Source organism: Cryptotermes secundus, unplaced genomic scaffold (assembly GCF_002891405.2).
Source record: "Cryptotermes secundus unplaced genomic scaffold, Csec_1.0 scaffold5691, whole genome shotgun sequence".
In the NCBI taxonomy this organism is placed as follows: domain Eukaryota; kingdom Metazoa; phylum Arthropoda; class Insecta; order Blattodea; family Kalotermitidae; genus Cryptotermes; species Cryptotermes secundus.
In genome coordinates this window covers 1-8,765 of record NW_019730603.1, presented here as the reverse complement: position 1 = coordinate 8,765, position 8,765 = coordinate 1, and the positions used below count along the sequence as shown (strand labels likewise).

The 8,765-nt window shown below is 37.2% G+C and overlaps 1 pseudogene; it reads right to left on the bottom strand.

The window, feature by feature from the left end:
- Positions 1–2,718: 2,718 nt before the first annotated feature.
- On the bottom strand, positions 2,719–7,646 carry LOC111866371 (annotated as a pseudogene).
- Between the last annotated feature and the right edge of the window lie 1,119 nt (positions 7,647–8,765).

Genomic DNA, 8,765 nt, shown 5'->3' with positions numbered 1-8,765 from the left:
AGCCAGCCGGATATCAATTGAACTTGTGACCTGAGACACTAGGTCACATTTGGAGCGAGGGCCAAACAACGCCGGGAATAGTAGAGCAGCAGGGAGTGAAGTCCAAGTGACCATCTCTGTAACCATATTTGGGAATAATCCGGGAGTGAGTCCTTAAGTGTAGTATAAAACCCCAAGGACTGACGCCACGGGTGCTTTTTAGATCAGACAACTAGTTGAGACTACTTTGTATTTCAGTTTAAGAGTCGGTACTGCCCTTAGCTTAGGCAGATAACCACTTCTACATTTCCATCAGATTCTTGAAATTCATTTATTAGTAATAAACTTTAGTTATATTACAACTGCTGAGAGGTATGCCCCATTCTGCCTCCCAAGGGACCTGCTCGCCCAAGGCCAACCTTATCCCTCAACCGCGGGATACAACAATGAAAACCAAAGTGTCATCCCCCTGACCCAACATTACAAGACATCATGTAACACATTTGTCTTTATGTAGGTGTGTATAGTTGATGGAACCTGAAGCAAGCTGACTATTCTGAAAGGGGCCGCCATATGACTTCCCAGAATAAATGTGTTATGCCTGTATCTGCACATGTATGGTATGCAGAGTGAGTGTGGGTATACACAACTTCAACCTGGAATTCCATGCATTCCAAAGTACTGTAGGATAAGAATATAGTTGGATCAGGTGGCTTGATAAACAGACTATAGCCCATCTGTTACAAGAATGGCTTCAACATGTTACCTGATGTGGGTCAAAAGAATTTTCCAAAACTGAGGCAAGACTTAATTAATGATGAATAACATTTGAGAGATTTCAGTGAAGTTGATATTGTCTGGGAGAAGAGACAAACACAGTAGTTACATTAACCTTAGCACTGCACTCTCTGGAATCAGTTTCTGACTACAACTGTAATAAATATTTAGTCTTTTGGATAAGACACTGAGAAATGAAATTTCCTCAAGAAGTGTTTTATACTCAGGTAAATTATACCACATGCAAGTGAATCTACTGGACTTGAAAAATACATTACAGAAAATAAATTGATGAATTACACAAGGAATATCTTAAATACTTCTTCATATTCAATGTACCACTGTAATATGGTAAAGTTGCTACCTTTCCTAACCTCCGTAAGTTATTATTATTCAAAATAGCAAACACACTTCTGCAATAACCTTTTATTACCACATCTTGTACTGATTAATGTAATTACCTTTGATTATCCTCCACCATTCAGATCATCAAAGTTCATCTGCAAACCAACTGAGGTGGCAATTTCAGCATGTTTATGACCATAATCCAAAAAGCCCATCATTAGACCATATTCTGAGCCAGTTAATCCAGCTCACATCTTCAACCCCATTTCTCTCCCAATAGTTTTATCATCCTCCCATCAGCATTTAGGTATCCCAAGTTGCCTCCTTCCATCATTTTAAGACAAAGTTTTATATGCATTTCTTGTTTCCAAATGTGTGCTACAAATTCATCTGTGTCTATCCTTCTACATTTTAATATCCTTTACAATGCTGAGTGAAGAATAACAGGTAAAATTTTGTTACATAAACACTTAGTAACAAGTAAATTCATCATAGCAAGTGAAAAATTAGGAACATACCATGAGATGCTGCCTGGCATGTTACACATTATGAATATTCCTGTAATAAAAATGGTTCTCTTCTTTGGGCTTGGAATGTTAGGATCTCCAGCATCAGGGAACATAATCTTTGTTGAGGTTCATTGCATTATCTGCTTCAAGTTGTTGCTGTTTTTCCCCAATACAATATTGTGGTGTTGAGGAGAAATCTCCAATGTCATATGCACTTGAACCTGAGCCTGAAAATAGCAAGATATTTACTCGCCATGACTGGAATGTTCTTTGTTGGTTCATTTTCAGAAAATTTCCAGACCTACAGCAAATATATTATCTAATGCCTCCCCAGCTCCCCATTCAAAAGTTTTTTTCCTTATGATTTTTTTTAAATAATATACTGTCACTTCCATTCTGTATTCATTAATAACTTCAACTGATTAAAATATCTTTCTTTACAACATTGTATTGCTCTAGTTCTGGTGCTCGTGCAGCATTTTAAACACACTTTTCAGACGAGATCTCAGGTTCTCACAATGGAGATTATTATAATTGTAATTTTACTCTTTATTCCATTCCGTTTAAAAGTTTAATTATTAATTTACCTTCTGTACCCTGCAAAACAACATTTACTTCTGTTCCTCACATGCCCTGTGAAGGGAGGTCATTATTTTTCCTTTCCCGTGTCCTGGAGTGGTTTATCACACCTCCCCCAATATAAGTGTTACTAAGTCAAACATCAGCATTGATTTCCATTGAAAAACAAATCTTGCAGAATGACAAATGATGTGTTGACATAAACAGCAACATATATTGTCAATATTCATTTAGTGAAGACCAGTGCTCTATTATACTGCCCTGATAGATGGGAGGGGGAAACTACTTTAATAAATGGGCCTAACTCTAAAATCCAATGGTTTTATGTAATAAAAAAATAATATAATATGAAGGGACGGAAATCTGCATTTTCCTTTCTAACAAAGACAAGGTAAGACATCAAAGAAACAACACAAAATCTCAGATATTTAAAATACTCACAGCAAGAGATTCACACATGTGTTGTATCACCAAGAGAGTCGCTTGCTTTACCATAGCCACCTCCCACTCACAGCCCTTTATAACTACCATGGTGCCATACAGCTTGGGGCAGTTACGAAACATTACATGAACATTGTATTTTTCTTTGATGCTCCTCACATAGGAAGAATTGCTATCAGGAAGAGACTGCAGTGTTCCTACTATTGGTAACTCAAAGCTAAAAATCAATGGAGTCAGTTTCTGTGAACAAAATATTCAGTTTCATTAATAAGCTTACATCTTCATCGTAAATCTTACAAACCTAGCCATACTAATTATCACGACTGCATGTTTCACATTCAGCTTAGAAATACAGTCTGTGTTACATACTGTATAAGGAGGGGATATTTCTGGAAACACAAAGCACATTGTGTTAGGTGTTAAGAGAGTAACAACACAGAAATTTTCTCTTCAGATCTGGTTCAGATACTGCATTCATCACTGTCCAAACCTATCAGTTCAGCTCAGTTCATTTCATTTCAATTTTCAGCATGTATTTTTCTTTTTATTTCTGAGGAGGGTGTGAGAGCTGCCAACAGAAATTCCTAATTCCTCTGCAACAGATTACATGCGTTGATGATCAGAGCACCTAATTTTTTGAAAATTTTCACACTGTACTCCTTATATATTAATTATGAAATAAAAGTATTCAATAGGAAAATGCATAAAATAATGAAGTTAGAGTAATGTTAAAATCCTGGAAATTGAATTGGATAGATCATGGCATGGGCTTCATCTCAATGTAACTGGGAAAAATAAAGTGAAAGAGATGATATTAAACCAGATATGGAAACTCTCAACTAAGGACAAGGGAGACATTATAGCCCAGGGTTGGATATATAATTTGAATGAACCTTGGCCAAGTAGAGGGAAAAGATAATACAAGTCCAGAAGTCAAGGAACTCAACTGAAAGATGGAAAAGAAGGAAAAGGAAAAGAAGATGGTGAAAGTGAGAACTTGAGTGATTGTGATTGTGACCAGACGGTGGGTGTACTCAAAAATATCAGAGGGAAATGACACCAGTAATCAACAAAAGGTAACAGAAACAATCCCTGATCGGGAAAGAGAGCATAGTAATAGAAGAAAAAGAAGACCACCTACCAGAAATGAGGATTCTTTATGGGAGTAAAATCAAATAAGTCTCCATTCTATTCTAAAGGCTCTCAAATTCTTGTACATCAAAATATCAGACGTCTTGGAGACAAAATTGATGAACTGAAGTGTTCAATAGTTAGCAATAATATAAATCCTCACTTAATATGCTTATCTGAGCATCACATGTCTGACAAAAAATTATTATGCAGCAATTTCCAGAACTATTTATTGGGAACAAAGTATGCCCGTACGACTCATCAGGGAGGAGGTGTTTGTATATACATAAGATCTGATACTCGTATAAAATTTAATGCTATAAATCTAGCACAGTCCTGTGACGAAAAGAACATTGAAATTTCTACACTTAAGATTTCTTTAGCTAAAACTAACATATTTGTACTGTGTATATATAGGTCACCCTATGGGAATTTTGAGTACTTTATAAATAAGTTGGATAAAGTACTCAAATTACTGTATAAACCAAAAATTGAGTTTATATTATGTGGTGATTTTAATGTAAATTTTTTAGAAGAGTCAACTCGTAAAACACAGCTATTAGTGCTGTTGCAATCATATAATATATTTCGTACAGTACAGTTCCCATCAAGAATAACTTTGACCAAAAACTCTGTTATTGATAATATTTTAATAGATAAGGCACGGATAAATTCATATGAAGTACTCTCTATTAGTAATGGACTATCTGATCAAGATGCTCAGTGTCTCGTACTAAAAAATATCAATTTCCTGGAGAAGAAAAAAGTGCAGGGAATCACAAGAAGTTTAGTAAATGAAGACTCAATTGCTCAATTTCTTAATAAACTAACTAATGAAAAATTGGAAAATATACATAAACTTAATGATGTAAACGAAATATTCAACTCATTTTTAAATAAGTATTTATTTGTCTTTGAGTCATGCTTTCCAAAGCAAAATGTAACAAATTAACTCAAGGATAATGGCTGGATAACAGCGGGTATACATACATCCTGTAGACAGAAGGAATCCTTGTTCGTTCTTCCTCGAAACAGTTGCAACTATTCGTTTAAATCATACTATAAATCCTACTGCATGATATTAAGAAGAGTAATAAGAGAAGCTAAAAGGAAATATTATAATCAGTTAATCACATCAGCTGAAAACAAAATAAAAACTACCTGGAACATTATCAACACTGAAACAGGTAGGGCTAACAATCAGAGTAAAGAATGTCTACCTCAGACTTTTCAAAATAATAATAAATAAATAAATACTGAAGAAGCAGCTCATAGTTTTAATAAATATTTCACAACAATAACAGAAAATCTTGATATTAAGAAAACTAATATTTATACTGCACTGTCATACTTGCATTCCCATTTCTCAAATGGTGTTCCAGGTATGAATCTTAATTTAGTTGCACAAGAGGAAATAATTAGTATAATTAGCAAATTAAAATAAAAACTCTTCAGGGTATGATGGTGTAACAAATAAAATTATAAAACTGTGCAGACAACAAATCAGTAAACCTCTAACTTATGTAATTAATAAGTCATTAACCACGGGTCTATATCCAGAAAGATTAAAATATGCAATTATTAAGCCAGTATACAAAAAAGGGGAAAAGGCTGTTACAAGTAACTACAGTCCATTATCTATAGTAACTGGGTTTGCAAAAGTTTTTGAAACAGCAATTTTTAGAAGACTCAATGATCATATCATAAAACAGAAAATATTACTTTCAGAGCAGTATGGATTCCAAAATGGATCATCAACCAGTCACATTAGACGGAACCGTTTACCTTTTCATGATTTGTATAAAAGTTCATATAAATGTTGCTTCCTCAGACTGTTTCACTCTGGTCTCTTTATGCAAATATTTTCTCCTCCTGACGTCTCTTTGTTACGACAGTGCAGGGCTTGTGCTGGGCATCTGGATTGTTAAGTAGTTCAGGAGGGTAAGTTGACACTGGACTAGACAGTATCGTATGCTTCAAGTCATAGAACAGTTTAGAATCATCCTTGGTGCAGAATGAGAGTGCCATACCATGTTTTCCTGCACGACCCGTTCGACCAATACGATGTGTATACTCTTTTACGCTCTTGACCATGTCATAGTTGATGACCATGGACATGTCCTTGATATCAATACCTCGACTGGCCACAAGGATGCCTTTGGTGCCCAACTTGAGGCTTGCTAGTGCGTATTCTCGCTGTTCTTGGCCCTTGCCACCATGCAGTGTGCAGGCATTGTAACCATGCATCCCTAACATCCTTGCCAACACATCTGCCCCTTTCCTCTGATTTACAAAGATAATGACTGGAGGTGTGACACCATGACCAAGGATCTACAGCAACTTGCGGCTCTTGTCTGCCTCCGGCAGGATGTACACAATCTGCTCTACTCGTTCTGTTGGCTTGCCAGCAGACCCAATATAGAGAATGGCTGGGTGACGCAAGTATGTACAAGTCAAATGCTCCACTGCTGGGGGCATTGTGGCAGTAAACATGACTGTCTGTCTGTACTTTTTCTTTGAGTTGTAATTGGCCAGCAGTTTAATCTCATCTTCTGCATCCTCAGTGTCTGGCTTCAGATTTGTGACTGGCATCTGCACATCTGCTTCAAAACCCATGTCAATCATACGATCAGCCTCATCTAGTACAATATAGGTACACTGGTTTAGTACCAGGTACCTGTTCTCAAGCACATCAATCAGACGCCCAGGTGTTGCTATCACAATCTCACATCCCATCCTGAGGCGGAAGCTCTGCTCCTCCCTGGACAATCCACCCACCACAAAAACTGTCCTGATTCCAAGCGGTTCTCCAAACTTGTTGGTCTCCTCCTCAATCTGCTGAGCCAATTCTCAAGTGGGTGCCAAGATTATGGAACATGGACCCTGGTCAGCATCTTCAATACATTCAATCTTGGGCAGAGATTGTATCCACGTCAGCAGAGGAATCAGGAAGGCCAGTGTCTTACCAGAACCTGTTTCTGCCACACCAATGATATCTCGATTCTGCAGGCCAATGGGAATGGCCTGTCGCTGGATAGGAGTGGGATCAGTATAGCCAACTTTCTCAACAATCTCCAGAATCTCATTAGGAATTCCAGACTGCTTCCAGTTCCTGATTGGATCAGGGATTCGACCACCCTTGATGGTGATGTATTCCTCTCGAAATATTTGCCAGTCTCTCTCAGTCATCTCATCCTTAGACTTCTCAGACCAGTGACGGTCATCCCACTTCTGTTTCTCCTCTTTCTTCTTGAGCTTCTTTAGGCGCACCTTCTCCTGTTCCTTCTCAGCCTCAGTTCGTCGTTGTTTCTGGGACTTTATGTCAATACCCGCATCATTTCTCGACCAAAGAACTGAAAATGACGCTGTTCCTTGTAGAGGGGATTATAGTCAATAGATGTGTCCTCTGAAGCATCCCAGTCAAACATAAACTTGCGGTCACTGAGCCAAAGCACACGGTGTATCTTCTCGACTGGTCTTGGATAACACTCTCTTGTGATCTCCACTTCCTTCTGCTTGTCCTTTGAGTACTGGATGTCCTCCTCTTTTGGTCTCCTCTCACGCTCTCTGTCCCACCTCCTAAAGCCGTCTTTGTCCCGATCCTGATCTTTGTCTGCCTTGCACAAATCATCAAATGCCTTTTTGGCCTCCTTGTAAAATTCAGTCCGCCTTTTCTTTTTCTTCTTCTTCTTCTTCTTCTTCTTCTTCTTCAATCTTACGTTGTATCTCTTCTGCCGCTTGTTGCAGTTTCCTCAAAGCCTCAGCTGCACGTTCTTCCTTTGTCAGAAATTTGGGCTCGCTGCGAGCTGCCTCTTCAGCCTGTTTCTTGGCAAGCAGCTCCTCAAGTGATAATGATGCCTTCTTGGGTTCCTCCTTCTCCTTCATGATGCTAGGTGGGGTAGGGGTGCGTTTTCGGTTCCTGTGCCGATGCTTCTCTCGCTCTCAGCTTCTGCTGCGAGACCATTCTTTCAATTTTATTAACTTTCTTCTTTCCATGGTCTTTCTCTCTTTAGAGTGACTGCGAGACCTATGTGGTCTCTCTCGACGCTCTCTTTCCTTTTTCCCTGCTACGACTGCGTCATTGTGGCTTCTTGTCCATGCCCATAGATTAGTGTAACTTTTTTTGTCTCCACTGTGGACGCCCTTCAGGCTGTTAAAAATAAAACTGAATAACACTGTTCAAGTGCAGTTCTTTGTCTAACTGGTAAATGGACAGCACGGAAGTGTAGCGATAAAGCATTCAACACATTAAGTTGGAATTCATAAATTCCAATATTCCAATTCTAATGTAAATATATATTATTTAGAAAATTGTGATAGAAGGCAACAACTTGATGCACTCTTAAGTACATACAATCTAATAGGTACGGTTAATTTTCCAACCCAAATTGTTAAGGTATAAAAAACAGCTATTGACAACATATATATAAAAAGACTAGAAATTATACAATTAAACCAATAATTAACGGACTATCTGATCATGATGCTCAAATGATAATAACTGATAATATAATGTCATCTGAACAAGTAGGTAATCCTCAGTACATGAGAAATTATAGTAATTATAATATGACTAAATTTCAAGAAATGCTAAGCTATGAACTATGGGATGATGTTTTTACAAGTGACAATGTAAACAATACTTTTAATGTATTTCTTAATACTTACTTAAGAATTTTCTACTCGGGTTTTACAAAGAAAAAATTATTACTTCCAAACTTAAATGCAACCCATGGATGACTNTGACTCAAGGGATACGAATTTCTTGTGAAAAAAAGAGGAAGTTGTATATTAAATATAGACAAGATGATGATCCACATTTTAAACTGTATTATAAGAAATACTGTAAAGTACTTACTAAAGTTATTAAAGAGGCTAAGAAAGTACACTATGATAATAAAATTTCAAAATCTTATAATAAAATAAAAACTATATGGTCAATTATTAAAAAAGAGACTAGATCTAAAACTCAGAAGGATGAACCCCAATCGCTGAAAGTCGATA